This window comes from Pteropus medius, unplaced genomic scaffold (genome assembly GCF_902729225.1).
Source record: "Pteropus medius unplaced genomic scaffold, Ma_sr-lr_union100, whole genome shotgun sequence".
Lineage (NCBI taxonomy): Eukaryota > Metazoa > Chordata > Mammalia > Chiroptera > Pteropodidae > Pteropus > Pteropus medius.
Window position 1 is genome coordinate 4572587 of NW_024354503.1, and position 6000 is coordinate 4578586.

Below are 6000 nucleotides of genomic sequence, written 5' to 3' on the forward strand. Positions count from 1 at the left end.
AAACAAAGGGGGAAAACTACCCTGAGCTAAAAGGGCCCAAAGGAGAGTACCACACTGGTAATGGCTGTCTCAGTAACCCCAAGAGGAGGAATGGACTGTTTTGCTCCTTGGAAGAATGAGGCAACCCTCCCGAGTATTGGATCAACTTTCTCCTTTTATGGGCCGAAGATAACCCACCTGGATTGGCAATGAATCGGCCTCCCATAGTAATTGACTTAACCCCTGGAGCTGTCCCTCAGCACTTCCTCCAGTACCCAATTCCCCAAGTGGCCCAGCTGGGCATACAAGAACATCTGACTCACCTCAGAGAACATAGGATTCTCATAGAATGCCAGTTGCCTTGGAATACACCGCTGCTGCCAGTCAAGAAACTGGGAGGAGGATACCAACCAGTGCAGGATCTCTGACTGATCAATAAGGCTATGGTAACCCTACACCCAGTGGTACCCAATCCTTACACCCTCCTCAGGCAGCTCCCTGCCATGGTCAAATGGTTCACCTGCCTGGACCTCAAGGACGCTTTCTTCTGCCTACGACTGGCACCCCAAAGTCAATCTCTTTTTGCTTTTGAATGGCAAGAACCCGACACTGGCAGGCAACTACAACTGACCTGGACCAGGCTTCCGCAAGGTTTTAAGAACTCCCCAACATTGTTTGGGAAAACACTCGCGGCAGACCTACTAGCATCTCAGAGAGGGGACCCGGTGCACCCTCCTCCAGTATGTGGATGACCTCCTGCTTGCTGGAGAAACTGAGGAGGATTGTGTAACAGCAATACGAGCATTACTGGAACTTCTGACTACCTTGGGTACAAAGTCTCGTGGAAGAAAGCTCAGATTTGCAGGACCCAGGTCTGGTACTGGGATTCCTCCTGAGTCAAGGAAAACGCGCCCTAGGACCTGAGCGAAAAGCAGTGATAACCTCTATTGCTCAGCCAGGAACCAAGAGGGGCTTACGTGAATTCCTCGGAGCGCTGGCATCCGCCGCATCTGGATCCCCGGGTACTCAGCCCTCACCCAATCTCTGTGCAATCTCTTAACCAGAACTGAATCAGGGCCCCTGGAATGGACTCAAGAGGCAAGGGATGCCTTTCAGGAAATAAAGAGGTCCCTCGGGCAGGCCCCAGCCCTTGGCCTACCAGACATTCAATGAGACTTCAATTTGTTTGTCCATGAGAAGGACAAAGTCACTCTAGGAGTGTTGACCCAAATGGTAGGGCCATGGGAGAGGCCTACAGCATATCTATATAAAAGTTGGACTCGGTCACCTCTGGGTGGCCATCCTACCTCTGCACCCTGGCTGCTACAGCAATACTAGTTCAAAAGGCAGACAAACTCACCCTGAGACAGGAGCTACATGTAAAAGTTCCCCATGCAGTCACCACCTTAATGAACAGCCAGGGGCATCAATTCCTTTCTAATGCAAGACTGGCACAGTATCAGGGGATGTTATGTGAAAACCCCCACAGCACCCTTGAAACTTTAAGAACCCTCAACCCTGCTACCTTCCTCCCCATGGAGGAGGGAGAGCCAGACCATAATTGTGAGGAAGTGACTGATGAGGTCTACGCCAGCAGACCAGACTTCAAGGACCAACCCATCTCCAACCCCGATGTAACCCTGTTCTGTGACAGGAGCAGCTTTTTGAAAGAAGGACAACGTCAGGCCGGGTACGCCGTTACCACCTGGCAAGAAATCATCGAAGCCCGATCACTTCCAGCTGGGTGGGCAGCACAACAGGCTGAACTACATGCACTAGCCCAAGCCCTTGAACTAGGCAGAGGAAAAAGGACTGATATCTATATAGATTCCCGCTATGCCTTCGCTACTGTTGACATCCATGGGGCCATCTACAAGGAGAGAAGCCTCTCAATGGCAGGAGGGAAAACCATCAAAAACAGAGAAGAGATCCTGAAACTTCTTGAAGTCATTTGGCTACCTAAGAAGGTTGCTATCATACACTGTCGGGGACGCCAGAAAGGAGATGAACCAATAACAGAGGGTAATCACTTGGCTGACGAGGCAGACAAAACTGGAGCTCAACAGGAGCCCCCTAAGGAAAAGACTGGCCTCGTAGCACCTGCTCTCACCTTGCAAGATCAAACACCTCCCTATACTCCAGAGGAAGACCAATGGGCAAAGACTGAGGGGGCTACGGAACTTAAAGGACATTGGTGAAAGGTGCCAATGGGACAAATCTTTGTCCCTGAACTTCTTGGACCCTCCTTAGTGTCTGAATATCACCAATTTACCCACCTAGGGAAAACTGCCCTAGAAACTCTGATGAAAAAGTAATACTATATAAGTCAACTCTCTGCCTTATGTAACAAGATCTCGAGTAGGTGCCTAACTTGTGCCAAGAACGGCACCCGAGGCACCACCTGGAACACAAACTGGGACCTACCCTTTTGAAGACTTAGAAATAGACCGTAGTGGAGTCTTGTCTAGCCGAGGCTACAAATACCTAGCAGTATTAGTCTGTACTTATTCCGCATGGGTAGAAGCTTTTCCTACAAGGACTGAGCGAAGCAGAGAAATAGTTTAAATCCTGCTCCAGGAGATAGTACCCTGATTCGGGTTGCCAATTAGCATCCACAGTGACAATGGGCCCACCTTCCCAGCAGAGCTTACCCAGAAACTGTCTCAGGCCCTGGACATTAAATGGTTGCTTCATATGGCATACCGGCCCCAGAGCTCAGGGAAAGTAGAACGCATGAACCGTACCCTCAAGAGCACACTCGCCAAGTTTAGCCAAGAAACCGGTCTCTCTCGGCCAGACCTCCTTCCTCTAGTCGTGCTCCAAGCCTGATGTACTCCCAACAAAGTAGGGCTCACTCCCTTGGAACTAGTATACAGGAGGCCTCCCCCATGCCTGGGAAGCATCCCAGGAGATCTACATCAGATAGACCACCAGGACCTCTCTATACAGCTCCAGGGTCTAGGGGTTGTCTTGATCCAACTAAGAGAATACAGTCTAGAGTGAGCCCCTATACTACTTGGGACACCAGTCCACCCCCATGAGCCCGGGGTAAAGGATTGGAAAAAGGAGGCCCTGCAGCCACAGTGGACAGGCCCCCACACAGTTATATTAACCACACCTACTGCTCTTAAGGTAACTGGTATAACTCTTTGGGTACATTATTCTAGGGTAAAGAGAACCAATCTCCCAGATAACCAGAGGATGAGCCAGCTGAACCCACAGAATCCGCCTCTGCATAAATAAATAAGGCTCCGATGAGTCCACATGACCTGGGTGTTCTCATAACCATTAGCCTAATCACCTTAATGCTAGGATTTGGACTGGCAATCATCTCCCCAAAGATCTGGACAAACCTTCAGCAGTTGCTACTGGCAATCTTCTTCTGGTCCTTTGCAGGCTTGCTTGCCACCATATTTTACTTCCTTCCTCGGAGACCAACGACCACCAATGGGACCCCGAATGCCAGATAAGATCTACAAGCCCTGCTCTGATCACTTCATGGGCTGATCAGTCAATGGACGGCCTAAGCTTGAGGATGGCTCCAATCAAGGTGATCATCATTCTGGGACTCATAAGGACGGTTTTCCCTGCTTCAGGACATTGGGAATTCCAGGTTATTCGGACATGGGGGGATGAAGGGATAGTTAATGCCACTAGGTGGAATGGGCACCACCACCCTGTTACCCTCCAGTTTGATGCTTGTGGGATAATGGAACCCAAAGGTGGGCTAGGATGGGAATGGTATTATGCTACACAACACGAATACCTCTGTTTTAAGTCAAGGCAAAGGGGTGACTGTGACAATGTAGGGGAATTCTACTGCCCCTACTAGAGTTGCCCCCATGCCCATTCGGGGACTCTAAGCAGCAGAGTAACCCCCTTAGGCCCCCAGGGGACTGCTCCCTTGGTCACTGCAATCCTACCACCTATGACATCAAAGACCCAGAGAACCCAAAATGGAGCCAAGAGGTGATGGTAGGGGTTCAGAGAGATGGAAAAGGAAGAGATCCAGGAGCCATCATTAAGATAGTCAAGTCCTGGGTTGTTGATCCTACCTCTCGTCTAAGGTTCAAACCCCACAGTGCCATAGGAACTCCTTCCACAGATCGTCTCTCCCTTTCTCATCTTCTCTAGACATGGGGCCCCCCTGAATTCCCACTCTGGGAAATAGTCAATGCTACCCACTAACTTTTGCTACTAGCCAACCCATCCTTAGGGGTCCGACTGTTGGCTCTGCACCTCTGTAACTACCTGGACCTATATGGGCCTTGGAGTAAATGGTACCATCACCACCGAGCATTCTGGGACTGCCTGGCCCGTCTGGTCCTCAGTATTGTCGGTCGGAAATACCACCTGTGTACAGGGTACAAGAATCCAGCCTAATGTGACTGCTAATTGCACTCAAATCCAACACCTTAAACTGGCCCCCAAATGGCACGTACTTTTCCTGCTTGGACAGGGAGTACATCCATCTCAATGGGTCACAGTGCAGCTTATGTGCCATAGTTATCCTGCTACCAGACCTTTCAGTTGTGCCCGGCTCTGACGTAACCTACCTGGCAGAGCCAAAGGGACCCTGAATCCTCTGGGCGCCCGTATTAATACGGGTACTGGCAGGAATCAGGGAGATAGGTGAGATTGCCTCTGGAAGAGCAGCAATAGGTGTAGCTAAACATCAATTCCTTCAGTTGTCCGCTCAAATAGATGCAGACCTCAGTGCCCTAGAGAGTGCTCTGAATACTCTCCAAGATCAGGTAGACTCGCTGGCAGAGGTTGCCCTACAAAACAGAAGGGCCCTAGATCTGCTCACTGCCAGCCAGGGGGGCACATGCCTTTACCTTAAAGAACAATGCTGTTTCTATGCCAACAAGTTTGGAGTAGTCCGAGAGAACCTAAGTCAGTTGCTTGCTCGGATCCAGGGATATATAGCTGAGAGAGAGCAGCAAAGAACATGATGGAACCCTTTACAGTCCTGGTGTTCCTGGCTAGTACCATTCCTTGGACCCATAGTTGGGCTCTTCTTTGTCCTCACTCTGGCACCCTGTGTTCTGTGTCACCTGTCAAACTTAATCTCCAAATGGGTAGAGGCTATCAAGTTTCAGATGGTCCTCTTCACCCATATGAACCCATATCCCAACAATCTGATATGTGGTGCGACCCAAACACAAGTTAAGGGCGCATCAAACAAGGCAATGATATTGGAAGAGTAAAGAAATCTAAGATGGCTACCCTGTCCCAGAGGATTTCTCCAACCTCTTTCCCTTCCTGGGACTTTACCCTTCCCAAGCCTGTGAAACATAAGACCGCCAGGCATGCTGAGGTAATCAGTGTATAAAGCTGCCTGCCTGCTCTTTGTTGGGAGCTCAGACTCTGGAGAGTGACTCCTCTGAGCACACAGGCATAAAGCTCCTTCGATTCTTGGTTCACTGAGTGCCGCTTGGTTTTTCCGGGTACATGGGCCACAATCCGCCACATGACATCATCATAATCCCTAACCTACTCAGTCCTAACTCAGATCATAGGCGTGGCCCTTTCCTCACTGTGTGAGTTCTCGCTACCATCCTAGGGTCCTGGAGCTCTTGACCGGAGAAAAGCGTGAGGCTCTGGAATTTGATCTCCTTTGGTCTAACAGTCACTTGGCTTAAATGCAGACTCCATCTGTCTGCCTAGCCTTTGGCCTGATGATAGGGAAAAAAGAGTGATAGCAGTTCTACTACACAGACTGCAGTTAAATGTTGCTTTTGTTCTTGGAGCACGTGCTCCCCAGAGCGGTGCTGGGCCCTTTTTAAGAATCAAAACAAAAGGAACCACAAGGTCATGGTTCCTCTTGGCCTGGATAGATCACAGCCCATCAGAGGCACAAAGGAAATTAGTCTGATCCTGGCTATCAGAATGACTGGACTCCCTCTTTCTCTCTCTTCCCACAAAAAGGCCAGAGGAAAAATAAAATGAATATGTTTCCCGCCCCCTCCTCCCATTCCCCTGACCAAGGCTGTGTCCTGACCTAGTTGTCATTACGCT